Below are 20,836 nucleotides of genomic sequence, written 5' to 3'. Positions count from 1 at the left end.
CGCATGGGATGGAGCTCTGAACTGGATCGACTTGGGGATGGATCCCACACGGGACAGAGCCCTGAACCGGATCAGCCCGGGGACAGACCCCGCACGGGACGGGGCTTTGAACCAGATCGGCCCGGGATCGGTTTCTGGACAGGACACCGCGTGCCCATCCCATCCCTGCTGTGTTCAGCTCGGGGGTGGTTTCAGGGGAGCAGGACCGAGATTCAGCCAGCAGGGGGCACTGCAGGCAGTGTGGTGAATCCCAGGCTGGTTGTGCAGCCCCTGACTCAGTCCAAACCTGCCATGACCCCAGGCGTGAGGCCAGGACAAGGCACTGGCTGGGCGTGGGGGCTACTGTTGCACCCTGGTGCTGGGTCTCCCGGCTCGCCCAGGGGCGCGGGGCTCAGCCTTCGGCCCTGTTTCAGCAGGACTGGGCCCTGAGCCCGGAGCCAACACCCCCTCGGCAAATGCAGAGCTAGGGCCCCTCTCTCCTGCTCCATTGCCATTCATGACAGCCCTGACAAGCTCCAGTCCCTACTCCAATGACTCACCAGGAGAAAGCGACTCTCCCACAGCACAGCAGCTAGAGGGCACCAAGGCACATGTCGGTGACCCTCCTTCGCCCCTTCACCCGGGGAGGGGGAAAGCGAACCTGGCCCTCCCACAGCCCAGGAGAGCGCTAATCCCCTGCGCTAAAGGGCCCAGGGCTTGTCTGACCCAAAGGGGATGTGTTCCAGTTCGCTGAGATTTTTTTTTTTTTACAGGGTCGACTGGAAACAAAAAACCTCCTGGATTTCCAATCCAGGAAGTTTTTGGAAAATGTAGGGGACAATTTCCTGGTGCAAGTGCTGGAGGAACCAACTAGGGCCACAGCTCTTCTTGACCTGCTGCTCACAAACCGGGAAGAATTAGTAGAGGAAGCAAAAGTGGATGGGAACCTGGGAGACAGTGACCATGAGATGGTCAAGTTCAGGATCCTGACACAAGAAAGAAAGGAGAGCAGCAGAATATGGACCCTGGACTTCAGAAAAGCAGACTTTGACTCCCTCAGGGAACTGATGGGCAAGATCCCCTGGGAGAATAACATGAGAGGGAAAGGAGTCAAGGAGAGCTGGCTGTATTTTAAAGAATCCTTATTGAGGTTACAGGGACAAACCATCCCGATGTGTAGAAAGAATAGGAAATATGGCAGGCGACCAGCTTGGCTTAACAGTGAAATCCTTGCTGATCTTAAATACAAAAAAGAAGCTTACAAGAAGTGGTAGATTGGACAAATGAACAGGGATGAATATAAAAATATTGCTCGAGCATGGAGGAGTGAAATCAGGAAGGCCAAATCACACCTGGAGTTGTTGCTAGCAAGAGATGTTAAGAGTAACAAGAAGGGTTTCTTCAGGTATGTTAGCAACAAGAAGAAAGTCAAGGAAAGTGTGGGCCCCTTACTGAATGAGGGAGGCAACCTAGTGACAGAGGATGTGGAAAAAACTAATGTACTCAATGCTTTTTTTGCCTCTGTCTTCACGAACAAGGTCAGCTCCCAGACTACTGCACTGGGCAGCACAGCATGGGGAGGAGGTGACCAGCCCTCTGTGGAGAAAGAAGTGCTTCGGGACTATTTAGAAAAGGTGGACGAGCACAAGTCCATAGGGCCGGATGCACTCCATCCGAGAGTGCTAAAGGAGATGGCGGATGTGATTGCAAAGCCATTGGCCATTATCTTTGAAAACTCATGGCGATCAGGGGAAGTCCCGGACGACTGGAAAAAGGCTAATGTAGTGCCCATCTTTAAAAAAGGGAAAAAGCAGGATCCTGGGAACTACAGGCCAGTCAGCCTCACCTCAGTCCCTGGAAAAATCATGGAGCAGGTCCTCAAGGAATCAATTCTGAAGCACTTAGAGGAGAGGAAAGTGATCAGGAACAGTCAGCATGGATTCACCAAGGGCAAGTCATGCCTGACTAATCTAATTGCCTTCTATGACGAGATAACTGGTTCTGTGGATGAAGGGAAAGCAGTGGACGTGTTGTTCCTTGACTTTAGCAAAGCTTTTGACACTGTCTCCCACAGTATTCTTGTCAGCAAGTTAAAGAAGTATGGGCTGGATGAATGGACTATAAGGTGGATAGAAAGCTGGCTAGATTGTCGGGCTCAACGGCTAGTGATCAATGGCTCCATGTCTAGTTGGCAGCCAGTATCAAGTGGAGTGCCCCAAGGGTCGGTCCTGGGGCTGGTTTAGTTCAATATCTTCATAAATGATCTGGAGGATGGTCTGGATGCACACTCAGCAAGTTTGCAACTGAGAGGAGAGGTAGATACGCTGGAGGGTAGGAATAGGATACAGAGGGATCTAGACAAATTGGAGGATTGGGCCAAAAGAAATGTGATGAGGTTCAACAAGGACAAGTGCAGAGTCCTGCACTTAGGATGGAAGAATCCCATGCACTGCTACAGACTAGGGACCGAATGGCTGGGCAGCAGTTCTGCAGAAAAGGACCTAGGGGTTACAGTGGACGAGAAGCTGGGTATGAGTCAACAGTGTGCCCTTGTTGCCAAGAAGGCCAATGGCATTTTGGGATTTATAAGTAGGGGCATTGCCAGCAGATCGAGGAACGTGATCGTTCCCCTCTATTCGACACTGGTGAGGCCTCATCTGGAGTACTGTGTCCAGTTTTGGGCCCCACACTACAAGAAGGATGTGGAAAAATTGGAAAGAGTCCAGTGGAGGACAACAAAAATAATTAGGGGACTGGAACACATGACTTATGAGGAGAGGCTGAGGGAACTGGGGATGTTTAGTCTACGGAAGAGAAGAATGAGGGGGGATTTGATAGCTGCTTTCAACTACCTGAAAGGGGGTTCCAAAGAGGATGGCTCTAGACTGTTCTCAGTGGTAGCAGATGACAGAACAAGAAGTAATGGTCTCAAGTTGCAGTGGGAGAGATTTAGGTTGGATATTAGGAAAAACTTTTTCACTAGGAGGGTGGTGAAACACTGGAATACGTTACCTAGGGAGGTGGTGGAATCTCCTTCCTTAGAAGTTTTTAAGGTCAGGCTTGACAAAGCCCTGGCTGGGGTGATTTAATTGGGGATCGGTCCTGCTTTGAGCAGGAGGATGGACTAGATGACCTCCTGAGGTCCCTTCCAACCCTGATATTCTATGATTCTATGATTCTTTGGGGCTGCCAGCAGGACCTGCATCCTGTCCTTCACCCAGCTCCTCTGCTGAGCCCCCCATCACACTGGGCTGCACACCCTGGGCTGCTTGTGTGCTCCTCCACCCCGGGGCAGCGTGGGTGCAGCCAGGAACAGGTTAAGCCAGGGGATTTCGAACCACAGCGACTTTATTCCGAGTTACTGATCTGTGCAACCAGCACAAGTGCTGTGACGCCCCCTCCCCTGCTCTGAGTCCCCCTCCAGGAGTCTAGGGGTCAGCAGGTGTCTGACTGCTCAGGGTCCCTCCATGGGAGCATGCTCTGAAATGCTGCCAGGTCCACCCGCAGGCAGAACTGCAGGGTCTCAATGCATGGATGAGAGATGGCATTCGGAGGAGGGATTTAGGTTTATTAGGAACTGGGGAACCTCTTGGGAAAGGAGGAGCCTGTACAGGGAGGACAGGCTCCACCTAAACCAAAACAGAACCAGGTGCTGGCATGGAAAACTAAAAAGGTTGTAGAGGAGTTTTTAAACGAAGGGCTGAGGGAAAGCTGCCGGGTGTGGAGGAGCACGTGATTCGGACAGAGACAGCCCTCAAGGGAGGATTTATGAACAGGGATTCTCTAGATCCTAGGAAAGAGGAGAGATGTTGGTAAAGTACAGGTTGGAACTGAAGAGAAACAGTCAAATGATGAAAAAGAGTCGCATTCAATTACCTCACATAATGGCAGACCGCTAAAGAGCAACACCTTTTATAAGTGCTTTTATACAAATGCTAGAAGTCTGAATACTAAAATGGGTGAAGTTCAGTCCCTGGTATTAAATAAGGATAATGGTATAAGAAATATCACAGAAGCTTGGTGGAAGGATGATAATCAATGGGACACGGTAACACCAGGGTACAAAATACGTAGGAATGACAGAGTAGGTTGTGCTGGTGGGGGAGTGGCACCATATATGTGTAAGAAAGTGTAGAGTCAAATAGAGTCAGAATCTTAAACGAATCAAACGGTACCATAGACTCTCTATGGAGAGAAATTCCGGGTTTGAATAAAAAAAAAAAAAAGAAAGAATAAGCTTTCGTGAGCTACAGCTCACTTCATCAGATGCATTCAGTGGAAAATACAGTGGGGAGATTTATATACACAGAGAACATGGTAACAATGGGTGTTACCATACACACTGTAACCAGAGTGATCACTTAAGCTGAGCTGTTAACAGCAGGAGAGCAGGGGGGCGGGGGGGGGGGGGGAGAACCTTTTGTAGTGATAATCAAGATGGGCCATTTCCAGCACTTGACAAGAATGTCTGAGGAACAGTGGGGGGGGGGGGGATAAACATGGAGAAATAGTTTTACTTTGTGTAATGACCCATCCACTCCCAGTCTCTATTCAAGCCTAAGTTAATTGTATCTAGTTTGCAAATTAATTCCAATTCAGCAGTCTCTCGTTGGAGTCTGTTTTTGAAGTTTTTTTGTTGAAGAATTGCCACTTTTAGGTCTCTAATCAAGTGACCAGAGAGATTGAAGTGTTCTCCAACTGGTTTTTGAATGTTATAATTCTTGACGTCTGATTTGTGTCCATTTATTCTTTTACGTAGAGACTGTCCAGTTTGACCAATGTACATGGCAGAGGGGCATTGCTGGCACATGATGGCATAGATCGCATTGGTAGATGTGAACGTGAACGAGCCTCTGATATTGTGGCTGATGTGATTGGGCCCTATGATGGTGTCCCCTGAATAGATATGTGGATACAGTTGGCAACGGGCTTTGTTGCAAGGATAGGTTCCTGGGTTAGTGGTTCTGTTGTGTGGTGTGTGTTTGCTGGTGAGCATTTGCTTCAGGTTGGGGGGCTGTCTTTAAGCAAGGACTGGCCTGTCTCCCAAGATCTGTGAGAGTGATGGGTCGTCCTTCAGGATAGGTTGTAGATCCTTAATAATGCGTTGGAGGGGTTTTAGTTGGGGGCTGAAGGTGACGGCTAGTGGCGTTCTGTTATTTTCTTTGTTAGGCCTGTCCTGTAGTAGGTGACTTCTGTGTACTCTTCTGGCTCTGTCAATCTGTTTCTTCACTTCAGCAGGTGGGTACTGGAGTTATAAGAATGCTTGATGGAGATCTTGTAGGTGTCTGTCTCTGTCTGAGGGGTTGGAGCAAATGCGGTTGTATCATAGAGCTTGGCTGTAGACAATGGATCATGTGGTGTGGTCTGGATGAAAACTGGAGGCATGTAGGTAGGAATAGTGGTCAGTAGGTTTCTGGTATAGGGTGGTGTTTATGTGACCATCGCTTATTAGCACCATAGTGTCCAGGAAGTGGATCTCTTGTGTGGACTGGTCCAGGCTGAGGTTGATGGTGGTTGTTGAAATCAGGTTTGAATAGTAAGAGTGTAGCAGTGGGGATATACTAACGATACCGACCACTGACAGGATGATGATGGTGACTGTGAAATGCTCCGGGAGATTAGAGAGGCTATAAAAATTGAAAACTCAATAATGAGGGATTTCAACTATTCCCATCCCGACTGGGCACAGGTCACCTCAGGACGGGACGCAGAGATACAATTTCTAGATACCATTAGTGACGGCTTCTTGGAGCAGCTAGTCCTGGAACCCACAAGGAAGAGGCGATTCTCGATTTAGTCCTAAGTGGAGCACAGGATCTGGTCCAAGAGGTGAATATGACGGAACCACTCAGTAATAGCAGTCATACTATAATTCAATTTAACATCTGGCGGAGGGGGTGGAATACCAAAGAATTCCACCACGGAAGTGTTTAACTTCAGAAAGAGGAACTACCCATAAACGAGGAGGCTAGTTAAATGGAAATTAAAAGCTACAATTACAAAGGTGAAATGCCTACAAGCTACATGGAAACCTTTTGGAAACACGCTAATAGGGGCTCAAATTCAACGTATACTTCAAATTAAAAAACAGTAAGAGGACCAAAAGAGTGTCACCGTGGCTAAACAGCAGAGTAAAAGAAGTAAAAGAAGTAGTTAGAGGCAAAAAGGCACTATTTAAAAATCGGAAGTCAGAGCCTACTGAGGGCAATAGAAAGGGGCATAAACTGGGGCAAGCCTTAGAAGTTTTTAAGGTCAGGCTTGACAAAGCCCTGGCTGGGATGATTTAATTGGGGATGGGTCCTGCTTTGAGCAGGGGGGTGGACTAGATGACCTCCTGAGGTCCCTTCCAACCCTGATATTCTATGATTCTATGATAAGTGTAAAAGTATAATTAGGGAGGCCAAAAAAAGAATCGGAAGAGCAACTAGCAAAAGACAAAAACTAACAGCAATTTTTTAAAGTACCTCAGAAGCAGGAAGCCTGCCAAGCAACCAGTGGGGCCCCTGGGTGCCAGAGGTGCGAAAGGATCGCTAAAGGGAGATAAGGCCGTTGCAGAAAAGCTAAATGCGGAGGATGTGAGGGAGATTCCCATACCTGATTCCCGCTCTTTTTAAGTGGCAGATCTGAGGAACAATCCCAGACTGAGTTATCAGTAGAGGAGGTTTGGGAACAACCTGATCAATTGGGCAGTAATGAGTCACCAGGACCAGCTGTATTTCAGCCAAGAGTTCTGAAGAAACTCAGGTATGGCATTGCAGAACTACCGACTGTACTGTGTAACCTCTTGCTGAGATAAGCCTCTGACCCAGCTGACTGGAGGTAGCTAATGTAACACCAATTTTTTGAAAGGGCTCCAGAGGCAATTCTGGCAGTTATAGGCCAGTAGACTGAACGGCAGTATCAGGCCCATTGGTTGAAACTATAGATAAGAACAGATTTATCAGACACATAGATGAACATGATTTGTTGGGGAAGAATCAATGGGGCTTTTGTGAAGGGCAATCATGCCTCACCAATCTATTAGAAGTCTTTGAGCGTGTGTGACGTTATTGACATAATCTGGGACTGTATAGATCATTGTTGCAACCAAGGTCCTGTAGTGGCACCAAATCTTGTATAAAGGGGGTCAAATAAGGTGTCTAAGACAAGGTTATTGTTGGCTGGTTATGATTATGCTGTCTATATGTGTGAATCATTTTTGTAGTTAAAGTTATGAATATTGGCTCTATACTGTGTGAATTTCAAATTTATGTTATGCTTCTGGGTGACACCCCAGACAAGTTGGTGTCAGCTCTACCTAGCCTGCTTGATGGCCCATTAAGGACCATCAGCTGGACAACTGACCCATTGAGAGAAGGCAGATATGCCCAGTGACTCAGCGAAGTATGCAGGGACTTGCCCATGTGACTCCAAACTCCATTTTGCTGTAATTTTCCACGGTAAGAACAAAGAGGTGTTCTTACACCTGGAAAAGACTATAAAAGGCTGATGCCTCATCTCCATCCTGTCTTCAGTCCTGCTTCTGACCTCTGGAGGGACTTTGCTACACTGAAGCTTTGAACCAAGGACTGAAAGACCCATCCCAGCTGTGGATGTGCTCCAGAGACTTGATTTGAACCTGCAGTTTATTCTATCACTGCTGCAAGCCTGAACCAAGAACTTTGCCATGACTGGATGTAATGGATTCCATTTAACCAATTCTGGCTCTCATCTATCTCTTTTTCCTTTTATGAATAAACCTTTAGATTTTAGATTCTAAAGGACTGGCAACAGCGTGATTTGTGGGTAAGATCTGATTTGTATATTGACCTGGGTCTGGGGCTTGGTCCTTTGGGATCTAGAGAACCTTTTTTCTTTTTCTGGGGTATTGGTTTTCATAACCAGTTGTCCCCATAACGAGTGGCACTGGTGGGGATACTGGGAAACTGGAGTGTCTAAGGGAATTGCTTGTGTGACTTTTGGTTAGCCAGTGGGGTAGAACCAAAGTCTTCTCTGTTTGGCTGGTTTGGTTTGCCTTGGTGTGCACAGAAACCCCAGCCTTGGGCTGTAACTGCCCTGCTTTAAGCAGTTTGTCCTGAATTGGCACTCTCAGTTGGGTCCCGCCAGAACCAGCATCGTTACAGGGGGGTCAACAAGCATGTGCACAAGGGTGATCCAGTGGATATAGTGTACTTGGGCCTTCAGAAAGCCTTTGACAAGGTCCCTCACCAAAGGCTCTTAAGCAAAATAAGGAATCATGGGATAAGAGGGAAGGTCCTCTCAAGGATCAGTAAAAAGATTGGAAACAAAGGGTAAGAATAAATGGTCAGTTTTCAGAATGGAGAAAGGTAAATAGCAGTGTCCCCCAAGGATCTGTACTGGGACCAGTGCTGTTTAACAAACTCATAAATGATCTGGAAAAAGAGATAACCTGTGAGATGGCAAAATTTGCAGATGATACAAAATCACTCAAAAGAGTTAAGTCCAAAGCAGACTGCAAAGAGCTACAAAGGGATCTCACAAAACTGGGTGACTGGTCAACAAAACAGCAAATGAAATTCCATGTTGATAAATGCACATTGGAAAACATAAACCCAACTATACATAGAAAATGATGGGATCTACATTAGCTGTTACCACTCAAGAAAGATCTTGGAGTCACTGTGGATAGTTCTCTGAAAACATCCACTCAATGTGCAGCAGCAGTTAAAGAAGCGAACAAAATGTTGGGAATCATTAGGAAAGGGATAGATAATGAGATAGTAAATATCATGTTGCCTCTATATAAATCCATGGTACCCCCACACGTTGAATACTGCGTGCAGTTCTGGTCATCCCATCTCAAAAAAGCTGTATTAGAATTGGAAAAGGTACAAAAATGCTGAGGGGTACGGAACAGATTCCAGATGAGGAGAGTAATAAGACTGGGACTGTTCAGCTTGGAAAAGAGACGACTATGGGGGGATAGGATAAAGGTCTATAAAATCACGACTGGGGTGGAGAAAGTCAATAAGGAAGTGTTATTTACTCCTCATAACACAAGAACCAGGGGTCAGCCAATGAAATTAGCAGATTTAAAACAAACAAAAGGGAGTATTTATTTACACAACACCATCAACCTGTGGAACTCCTTGCCAGGGGAAGTTGTGAAGGCCAAAAGTGTAAGTGGGTTCAAAAAAGAACTAGATAAGTTCCTGGAGGATAAGTCCATCAGTGGCTATTAGCCAGGATGGTCAGGGATGCAACCCTGTGCTCTAGGTGTCCCTAAACCTCTGACAGCCAGAAGCTGGGACTGGACGACAGGGGATGGATCACTCGATATATTGCCCTGTTCTCTTCTTTCCTTCTGAAGCACCTGGCAGCAGACACTGTCAGAAGACAAGATACTGGGCTAGCCAGTCTGACCCAATATAGCCATTCTTATGTGGTGCTTGTCGGCACTGGGCAAAGAGCAGCACCCGACCTACAGTGGGGTCTCTCCTCTGGGCCACATGCTGAGCTGGCAAACCGCAACGCCTGCCCCCATGGGGCTGGCCCCACCTGGGCACAGGCCCCATTGCCCCTGGGTTGGAGCCAGCGGGTGAGAGTCCTTTGGGATTGAAGGCCCCAGAAGGGAACCGGGATTGTTCTTCAGCTGGGGTCACCCCCATTCCTGGGCAGGGCTCTGTGCAGGGAGCTGGATCATCAGCTGCCCCCAGCCAGGTCAGGGCCAGGCTCTGCACCTGAGCAAAAGGGGCCTCGCAGCTGGGATCGCTCAGCCCACTGTCACGGGGACCCACCAGCGATCTCAGAGGGTGAGGTGGGGACTCACCATCCATCCTGGATCCCGAGGTGCAGGGGACTCACTGCTGTCCCCACTGGGAGATGCTGGGCCCTGAGACACCCACACCAGGAAACGCCCCAACGTCTGGGTTCTGTCACCCGACTCTGGGATCGAATATGGTTTGGGCCAGGGTGGCGGGAGGGGCTGCCATGCTCGCTTTGCCCAGGGGAGCTTGGAAATGCAGCTCCTTGTCCCTCCTGGAGTCCTCCTCCGCCCCCCAAGGACTTGGCGCCTGGTGCCCTCACCAACTGAGAGCAGCCTCCTGCCAGGCACTGCCCAGACCCAACGGGAGACACAGGCTGGCCTGGAAGAGCTGGTAAAAAGTGGCTTTTCTCAACCTCATTCCCCAGATGGGGAAACTGAGGCACAGAGCACTGGCAGTGGCTGGTACCGTGGCAGGGGGTCCAAGCTGCTGGATTTAGGCTCTTATCCCCTAAAGGCTGTGGGTTCACATCCCAGCGCTGCCTGGTCTCAATAATCCCCTAATCTGGGATGGAGTCCCCAGCCCTGGCATGTCGGACCTGCAGCCAGGATGTTTCTCTAAAAGCCCTGCTGTAGCTCGGGTGGGGCTGGCCAGCCAGAGGAGATGGTCACAGGGCTCCGGTCTGGCCAGGAAATCCCTAGGGCAGAGGCAGGAACTGGCCCCTGCTCTCCATCACGCAAGTCACAGGCCCTGGCCCCAAAGCCAAGCCTGTCTGGGCTCAGGGCAAAGGCCAGGTAGAAGGAGTCTGTGGTCCTGTGTCCCCCGGCTCCCTGCCTCCCCGCTCTGAGGCCCAGGGGAGAGAGCTGGGCCTGCATGGCCTGTGAGGGAAGGGGGGGCACGGTGCCACTGTGCCCCTGGCCCTGCAGGGATGGGCAGAGCTTCACCCCAGGAGGAGGGACGGGGCAGCAGACGGGGTCGTCATCCCCCAATGGCCCCTGCCAACTCTGGGGCAGAGCTGAGAGTCTATAACCAGGCTGTGTTTGTGTATATCCCTTATGCATGGTGTGCAGGTGTGTGGTGTGTTCGCATATCATAAGAACAGCCATATTGGGTCAGACTAAAGTAGCTAGCCCAGTATCCTGTCTTCCGACAGTGCCAGGTGCCCCAGAGGGAATGAACAGAACAGGTAATCATCACGTGATCCATCCCGTCGCCATTCCCAGCTTCTGGCAAACAGAGGATAGGGACACCATCCCTGCCCATCCTGGCTAATAGCCATTGATGGACTTCTCCTCCATTAATTGATCTAGTTCTTTTGAACCCTGTTACAGTCTTGGCCTTCACAGCATCCTCTGGCAAGGCTGACTATGTGTTGTGTGGAAAAAATACTTCCTTTTGTTTGTTTTAAACCTGCTGCTTATTCATTTCGCTTGGCGACCCCTAGTTCTTGTGTTATGAGAAGGAGTAAATAACACGCCCTTATTGACTTTCTCCACCCGAGTCATGATTTTATAGACCTCTATCATATCCCCCCTTAGTCATCTCTTTTCCAAGCTGAAAAGTACCAGTCTTATTACTCTCCTCTCAGATGGAAGCTGTTCCATACCCCTATCAGGAGAGCTGTATCTGTGTGTGCTCAGTGGGTGTGTATGGGGGGTGGGACGCAGGGCCCCAGATCTCCAGGTTCATTACTGTGACCTTTCTCCCATCACCCGGGAGTTCCCCTATTTCTCCCACCCCCACCCCTGAGCTCGGCCACCCCCCAGCTCCCTCACAGGAGTTGGAGCCACTGCAGCGAGTGGGGCTGAGGTGAGATGCCTCCTGAAGCTTTTCCCAGTGAGGGTCCCCCATGATGTGTCCAGCCAGCGAGGCCTCTCAGCGACATGCAGCTAGCGAGGACCCATGGCCAGCGAGGACCCTTTAAACCAAGGCTTCATCTGGGACCCAGCACAGACAAGGCTGCAGGCCAAGCTGAAGGCAGCATCTGCAGAGACACTAGCAGCCACCCTGGTGTCTCCTGGGGCCATCCCGGCACTGGCCCTGACTCTGGCCCGAGTCTCCAGCCACTCCTGCCAACAGCCACTTGAGGCCCCCTGTCTTTGGGCCCTGCTGCAGCTGGTGCCGCATTCCCCAGTTCGGCTGCCTCGGTTTCCCCAGGGCTGAGTGCTGTCTGATCTTTGGCTCAGCCACAGCCTGTGCAGGGCCCCCAGCCATCAGTGCTGCGTCCATCCTGCTCTCACTTGTTAACTGTGCAACTGGGCCTGGCCCAGCTGGTGCAGTGACCCCCACCCCACCCCACTCCTTCGGGAGCGATCGGCCTTGTGACACCCAGCCCACTGGGCCAGGGAAACAGATTGGCCTTGTGACACCCAGCCCACAGGCAGCAGTATGAGGGGCTGGGGAAACTGAGTCAGGAACATTGTTCAGCAAAACCTTTCAGAAATCCCTAATTTCTCCACAGCCTGGCTTTCAGCTCCAAACTACCTCCACACACACACACACACCCCACCTTTATTCCAGTGAAGACAGGAAGGGCTGGTAGGTGGCTGGCACCTGAAGGTGCCAGCAGCTGTTCTCTTGTGGCAGGAAGTTCCACAGGGCACAACTGCACCTGGAAGTTATTGGGGGCTTCAAGGAGGAAGCAATGGGGGGAGCAGGCCCAGATGAGGATCCTGAGAATGCAGAGGGGGTTGGGGGGCTGCCTGTCACAGAGCCCAGCATCATTCTGGGTCATGGGTGGGGGGGGAGCTGCTCGGCTCAGCCCTGCTCCTTGGGCCACTTGAGATCTGGAGAGCAGGGGGCTCTGTGCGGGGGAGGTGGGGTGTCCTGGTCGCTGGGGAAGGGGCAGCTTGGGGCCCCATAGTGGCCCAACCCAGCTGGGGTCCCCTTCGCCCCCAATGCCAGGATCTTGGGAGCGGTCAAGTGGCCCCAGGCTGGGAGCCTGGGCCTGGGGGGAGAGCGGGAGGCTGTTCTGGCTCGTCTGGGGGTGAGGGAGTGCTCGGTTCTGGGCTGACCTGGGGGGACAGGACAGAGGTAGCCGGGGTGGGGGAGCCACACAGGTCACTGCTAAGGAGGGGCTGGGGGATGGAAGAAGGCATGAGGAGGGAGGTGCAGGGGGACCCCAAAACTGAACTTTGTTCCTGTGTTTCACCACTTCTCTCCCTGTTTGGCCAGGTTGGATCTGAGAGCTCATCCAGCCCCCCCCCCCGTCCCGACCGCCCCCCTTCATCCCCCCCCCGTCCCGACCACCTGTCTGCGCGCCCCCCACCCCACACACCACCGCTGCCCCTCCCCCGCGGCGCCGCACTTTGGATCCCCGCAAGATTTCACTCCGGAGCCCCCCCGCCCCAGGGTCCGGGAGTGTGGGGGGTTCGAGGGGGGCACCGGCAGAGGCTGCCGGACTAGACAGGGGCGGCTTGTTTTGGCGGCGCCGGGCGCCACCTGGTGACAAGAAAAGGCGCTGCAGACCCCCAACTAGTGGCCCGAAGCCGGGATCCTGCCTGGAGAGGGAGCCCCATAGACTGTGCCAGGCCCCCCCAGAACCCGGTGGGGCTGGACACCTGGGACCCCCAGGGGGCTGCGTCTCCCCCACTCACTAGTGGCCCCGTGACCCTGGAATTATGGGGCTGCTGACACCCCTCACCACCAGCCCCCTCCCACGCACCCCAGTTCTCCCCCTTGAACCCCGACCCGCGCCTGCCCCTCAGTGCCCCCGCACTGCCCCAGCCACCCCGCCAATGGGGACAGAATGGCAGGGGGCTGTGGGGCACAGGGGCTGCTTCAGCGCTATGCTGGGAGCAGTGCAGGGAGTACATGGGGGGTGATTTGGGGTGCAGCAGAGGTGGGGTTCTGGGGTACAGTGGGTGGATGCATTAGCCCAGGGCTGGGATACCAGGGGGCTGCAGGTCAGGACTGAGGGGCACCAGCAGAGCTGGGGCAGACCCTCGTGGGAGGGGGGGCTATGTATCTGCACAGGCTGGGATCTGGGGAGCCAGCTCTGCAGTGGCGGGGGGGGGAGGTCAGTGGAAGGTGGGTGGAGGCAGCACTGGTGCTGAGCAGGGGCTGGGGGAGGGAAGGGTCCAGGCTTGTCTTGGGGGAGGGAGAGGGAGAGCTGGGGTCTCCATGGAACTCACCACTGCCCCCTGCTGTAGGCAATGGGGTGGCTTCCAGGCTCTGTCCTTAGCCCCCCACCCCCAGGGCCCTACTCCATGCTGGGCTCAGTCACTGGCTGGGGCGGGGGGACATCTCTACAAGGAGCCTCCCTGTGCCTGGCTCCCATCCAGCCCGCTGTCCCCAGGTCACCCCCAGAGCCACGGGCCAGTCCAGCCCAGTTCCCTCCTGCTCACACACAGAGCCAGGGGCCCGTCCAGCCAGGTACCCCCACCCCCCCACCCACACACAGAGCCAGGGGCCCGTCCAGCCAGGTACCCCCACCCCCCCACCCACACACAGAGCCAGGGGCCCGTCCAGCCCAGTACCCCCCTGCCCACACACACTCCTGGGTTCTATCCCTGGCTCTGGGTGGGGAGTGGGGTGTAGCGGTTGGAGTGGGGGGGCTGAGACCAGGACTCCTGGGTTTTATCCCTGGCTCTGGCTGTGGGCGAGTCCCTCCCGCTCCCTGCACCAGGGTATTTAATCACTTTCCCCTGGGGACCCTGTGCTGAGTCCATGCCAGCTCCAGCTCCAGCTCCAGGGAGCAGTTCCCTGCAGGAGCCTGACCCCAGCCCCTGCCCTGCCTGGACCCCCACACCCCAAGCTAGCTCCGCAGCCTGACCCAACCTCCCAGGGAGGGCGGGGACACACTCCCCAACCCAGCAGCAGGAGGCACGTGGGCCCCTGGCCCCACATGGTCAGCCCCACTGCAAGGGGCTCAGCACCCCCAAGCCTCCAGGGGGGCTCTGCACTCCCTCATTGCTCCAGCAGGGGACTGTGCTGGCCCCCAAGCCCTAATGATCTGAGATGGGGGCTGGCCTGTTATAAAGCTGGGTGTTTGGGGGGCCAGGGGGTGCTGGGAGCAGGGCCTTGCTAGGGGGCCCCTGATGGGCCCCTGTGCTCCCTTCACAGACCCCAGACCCCACCACCTCCCTCAGCCCTCCCTGGAGCATTCTGAGCCTGCCCCTCACTGTAACACGGGCTGCTGGGGTCTATGAAGGGAGCATGAGGGGCCCCTAGCAAGGCCCTGCACTCAGCACCCCCTGTGGCAGCACAAGGGAAGAATGACCCCCCCTTTAAGATCTGGACTCAGCCCCCGCCCCCTGCCCCAGGCAGGAGAGCTGCCCCCCACCCCAAACAGCCACGGTATCATGGGGGTTTTGGGGGTTGAGCCATCCACCCCAGCCAGCTGCTGCTGAGGGCCATGAGGCCGTTCCCAGTGGGGACCCCCCAGTCCATGGGGCAGGGGGACAGCCAGAGTCTCAGAGGCTTTTCCTGGAGCTCGTGCCTCCAGCCAGTGCCCCCAACCTGCCCCCTCCCACCACAGTCATTGCCCCACCCAGGAGGTGACAGGCTCCTCTGATGCTCCTGGGGCCACGGGAGATTCCCCTGCATCACCCTGGAGTCATCACAGCTCAGCACCAACGGCGAGGGCCCCCTGTGTTAACAGCCACCATGCCCCCAGAGGCAGCTGCAGAGGGGCCCCAGGTGGAGCCCCACGGGTAACACTGCCCTTTGCCCCCCACCCCTCAGGCTCTGGTCAGAATGAGACCGGCGTGCGGTGGGGGAGGGGGTAGCCCCAGAGGGTTTAGGGACAGGGAGGGGCCTGATCTGACCCTCTCCCTGGGAGTGACAAATGGGATCTGAAGCCCACCCAGATAGGGCCCAGGCAAGCCCTGGAGAGTGGAGCTGAGGCTGGGGGGGGCGGGGGCAGGGATCTGAATTTGAGCCCCTCATAGTTCCCCCCACACCTCCCATTGGCTTGCCCTTCCCCAATCCCCATGTGTGATTCACACTGTTTCACTCCGACTGGTGTAAATGGGGGGGGGGGGTCAGGCCAGAGGCACAGAGCCTCCATGTGCCAGAGGTAGGTGCTGGTACAGCCCGGCTCGGTGCCTCTGGTGTTGTCATGGGACACGCCCTGGGGGCGGGGGCTGAAGTGATGGGGGGGGAGTCCCCTTCTTCCCTCCCTGCTCCCTCATCCCCCCACCTCCCCCAAGGGCAATAAGGTGGGGGGAGGGAACCAGCTGGATCTGGGTTTCCCACGGGGACCTTGATGCCCCTTTGGGGAGCCTGATGCCAGGCTGGACTGCTGCAGCGGATATGGGGCGGGGCAGGCTGGGCTGTGGGTCCCGCCATCCTCAGTCCGAGCGCAAGGGAAGACCTGAGGCCTGGGGAGCAGCATGGGACCCAGCCGGGGGAACTAGGGGGAAGGCAGCCGGCAGGTAACACTGCTGGGATAGTGCCAGGCGCCAGCGTTGCCCCCCATGCACTCCAGGGCCTTGAGTCACTGTCAGGGCGGGCTCTGGGTGGTAAATCTCACCCCAAAACAGCCCCTCCCTGCAACCCAGACCCTCAGTACTGCACTGGGGCATTGGGACCAGCACTGATTGCCAGGGGAGAGCACCCCCTACTGAGCCCCCACCCTGCTCCCTGCAGCACAGCGCCCCCTAGTGCCACCCTGGGGCATTGGGACCAGCACTGATTGCCAGGGGAGAGCGCCCCCTACCAAGCCCCCCTCTCCCTGCAGCCCACTCAGTTCTCCTTGGCATGCTCACCCAAGTACCGGCGCAGCCTCTGCTGAGCTGCCAAGCCCTTTGGAGCCCCCAGGCCCAGCTCCATGGGGCCAGGCTTCAGGGCTGGCACCCAGCACCCTGCATTGGGCAGGAGCTCACCCCATCCCCCAGGCTGGTGGCACCAGCCCAGCCCTGGCACCACCTGCCCGACTTGGCTAAGTCGGGCTTTGGCTCTGGTGCTGTCTCCTTGGCCTGGAGCCCATCACCCTGGCTCCTGATCCCCCCAGGCCACTGATCCCACTGGCAGGGCTGCGCACTGAGGGAGTGCGGGGCTCGGGGGCACAGAACACTGGTGTGACCGCAAGGGTCCCTGGCAAAGGGGAGAGGGGTCCGCCTTCCCCCTCCACAGGCCAGGCCTGCAGTGGCAGCGGACAGGGCGCAGGTGGCGCTGTTGGCCAACACATGTCAACATCATCCCCATAGCCCGAGGAACACCCTGGGGATGTGAAAAGAAAAGCAGGACTTGTGGCATCTTAGAGACGAACCAATTTATTTGAGCATGAGCTTTCGTGAGCTACAGCTCACTTCATCGGATGCATCCCGTGGAAAGTTTAGAAGATCTTATTATATACACACAAAGCATGAAACAATACCTCCTCCCACCCCACTCTCCTGCTGGTAATAGCTTATCTCAAGTGATCACTCTCCTTACAATGTGTATGATAATCAAGTTGGGCCATTTTCAGCACAAATCCAGGTTTTCTCATCCCCCCCCCCCCCAAACTCACTCTCCTGCTGGTAATAGCATGGGTCCCTAGAATCATAGAATCATAGAATATCAGGGTTGGAAGGGACCCCAGAAGGTCATCTAGTCCAACCCCCTGCTCGAAGCAGGACCAATTCCCAGTTACATCATCCCAGCCAGGGCTTTGTCAAGCCTGACCTTAAAAACCTCTAAGGAAGGAGATTCTACCACCTCCCTAGGTAACGCATTCCAGTGTTTCACCACCCTCTTAGTGAAAAAGTTTTTCCTAATATCCAATCTAAACCTCCCCCACTGCAACTTGAGACCATTACTCCTCGTCCTGTCATCTGCTACCATTGAGAACAGTCTAGAGCCATCCTCTTTGGAACCCCCTTTCAGGTAGTTGAAAGCAGCTATCAAATCCCCCCTCATTCTTCTCTTCTGCAGGCTAAACAATCCCAGCTCCCTCAGCCTCTCCTCATAACTCATGTGTTCCAGTCCCCTAATCATTTTTGTTGCCCTTCGCTGGACTCTCTCCAATTTATCCACATCCTTCTTGAAGTGTGGGGCCCAAAACTGGACACAGTACTCCAGATGAGGCCTCACCAATGTCGAATAGAGGGGAACGATCACGTCCCTCGATCTGCTCGCTATGCCCCTACTTATACATCCCAAAATGCCATTGGCCTTCTTGGCAACAAGGGCACACTGCTGACTCATATCCAGCTTCTCGTCCACTGTCACCCCTAGGTCCTTTTCCGCAGAACTGCTGCCGAGCCATTCGGTCCCTAGTCTGGGGACTAGGTGCATGGGATTCTTCTGTCCTAAGTGCAGGACTCTGAACTTATCCTTATTGAACCTCATCAGATTTCTTTTGGCCCAATCCTCCAATTTGTCTAGGTCCTTCTGTATCCTATCCCTCCCCTCCAGCGTATCTACCACTCCTCCCAGTTTAGTATCATCCGCAAATTTGCTGAGAGTGCAATCCACACCATCCTCCAGATCATTTATGAAGATATTGAAAAAAACCGGCCCCAGGACTGACCCTTGGGGCACTCCACTTGATACCGGCTGCCAGCTAGACATGGAGCCATTGATCACTACCCGTTGAGCCCGACAATCTAGACAGCTTTCTACCCACCTTATAGTGCATTCATCCAGCCCATACTTCCTTAACTTGCCGACAAGAACACTGTGGATACCCTAGAGCTGGTGCCACCGCTCCTCACCCAGATCCCTGCCCAGGGTTCACGGGGGGGGGGGGCATCATTATTAGAGTTGCAGCCACTTCCCACGGGACAGTCAGGCACAGCCCAGAGCAGTGGGCTGGAATCCCTCCCCCAGCCCTGAAGGGGGAATGGGGGGCTCAGCCACAGGGCCTGTCCCTGCCCCAGTACCAAGGCAGTGCCTCAAACCAGACCCCCCCTCCCTGCTGACAGGGCGACACAGAGAGCCCTACAGGACAGTTCCTCAGCTCCCCAGAACCCCCCACCCCTCTGCCCCCAGCAGCCTATAGGGCCGCCCAAGGAGAACACATTATTCACCCCCTCGCTGCTCAGAGCTGGCATCAGGTGCCTTCTGGCACTGTGGAGACCCAGGGACCAGGACTGCGCAGCGGAGATGGGGGTCAGGGGCAAATCTGAGCCAAGGGAGGCATGCCCTGGCTGGGAGTGGGGATGTCCAGTGAAATCCAGGGGGCACCGGCTCCAGCGGGAGCTGGCACTGGCAGGGCAGCGTCATTCACCAGCCAGCCTGAGCGCAGGCCCCTTGAGGATTCCCTGTTCTGTTCAATCCCTCTGCAGCAGCTGGCACCGTCCCCTGTCGGAAGCCAGGGTACCGGGCTAGACGGACCTATGGCCTGACCCAGTCCGGCTGTAGGAATCCCAGAGCAGTCACTGCCTCCATGCCACATGCCAAGAGCAGCTGGGGGGCAAAGACAGATGGGTAGGTCTGTGCATATTGGGGCTGGCACAGTGGATCCCAAAAGGGGGCACGAATGCCAGAGCATGGCATGCTCGTAGATGGGGGGGGGCTGGAGCACCTGGGAAGGGGAGGTGAACACCAGGGCTAACACCCCCCATGCTCGTGGCGATGGCAAAGGCAAGGAAGGTGGGACTCGTGGGGACACAAAGGCGAGAGAAGGTGGCCCCCTCAAGGCAGCACGAGCCATCTCAGCCTCTGCCCCAGTGAGGGAGCAGAGTCACCTACCCATGACACCTTGGCACAAGGTTGCCAACCTGCAAGGACACTGGCCCTCCCCTGCCACGCTCAGCTGCAGACACCCACCACCTGCTCCTGGGGAGGGGAGCTTTACTGGGGGAGAATTTCACTGGTAGGGGAATACCCCCACCCCCGCTACAGACGATGCCTGGGGAAGACAGAGGGGACCCTGGGGGGAGCAGATCCCCCCTCCCACCAGAGGAGCATTTTGATGCAGAGGTGGGGGCTGTGGGAGGCAGGTGGGGTGGGGGGAGCTCCGGCCCAGCTGCCTTAGAGTGAGCCGCTGGCTGGAGCGACAAGCCGAGTGCCCCTGTTAACCAGACCTTCCCTAGGGAAGAAACCCTACCGGGGCCCAGACAGGACGTGCCAGAGGGAGGCCCCCCCCCCCAGCCACGCTGAGATCCAAGGAGCAGGGTCCTTCCCATGGCTGGGGAGGGCATCTCCCTCATTCGCCCCCCCGCAGAGCAGTGTTCCCTCCAGGGGAGCACCAGCTCCAATTGAATCCCTGCCCTGTACCAGGCCCAAAGCCCACAGCCTTGTCCAGCACCTGCCAGCCTGCCTGCCAGGCCCCTCCACTTGGGCCGTGCTGGGCCTGGAGAGCCAGGAGCTCATCAGGGGAGATTTATGAGCAGTTGAAGGGGAGCAGCCGCTCACACCGCGCTCACACTTTGCGCAGCTCCCTGCCGTAAATCAGCCGTGGCTGGAGGCCGAGACGCCCGGGCTCCTGCAGAAGGATCTGCAGGCGCAGATCCAGGGGGCTGCTGGAGAGGAGGACGCCCACCTCTGGGTACAAACCCCTTGGACGACTGGGATGATCCTGAGCCCTGGGCACATCCCTGGGGCAGCTACAGCAACTCAGGGGCCGGCTTGGGAAACCCGGCACAGGCACCAACCGGCCTGGAGCCAGAGCCAGGGAGGTCAGTGACTCCGCCTGGGGCCGGAGGGCGCAGCGCAGGCGGGGCCCAGCAGGAGCTGCCAGCTGCGATTGGAGCTGGAGCTAGTGGCACAGAGGGGCCTCAAGCCTCTCCCCACAGCTGGGGAGCAGCACTGAGCACCCCGCTGATCTCACTGCTCGGAAGGAAGGGGACCCGGGACAGCAGAAGGATGCTTTAGGGGGATGCTTTTAGCAGGAGCCCAGGGGGTCACAGCAGGGTCTGCACCCACCTGCCACACAGCTCCAAGAGCCTCTCCTCAAAGCTGGCTTGGAGCAGGGGTTACCCATGGGGCCTCTCCCCAGGGATGGGGGGAGTGGGCAGCATGCCACTGAGCCGGAAGGGCCCAGCCCAGCAGGGGGCAGGAAGGCTCAGAGGGGTGGGGCAGGGGAGCTCCGCAGGGGTTCTGTCAGCCATTGACCCCAACTGTAAACCCTGCATGTAATGGAAACCACTTCAACCTGGGAGGGCAGCTGCACCCCCTAGTTCCAGCATGGATGGAGCTGTGACCTGGTCCTCCAGGGATCCAGCTGTTGGCAGGGATCAGGGTCAGTGCAGTCAACTCTG

The sequence above is a fragment of the Caretta caretta genome, chromosome 20, assembly GCF_965140235.1.
Source record: "Caretta caretta isolate rCarCar2 chromosome 20, rCarCar1.hap1, whole genome shotgun sequence".
Lineage (NCBI taxonomy): Eukaryota > Metazoa > Chordata > Testudines > Cheloniidae > Caretta > Caretta caretta.
Note: the sequence above shows the minus strand (reverse complement) of the source record.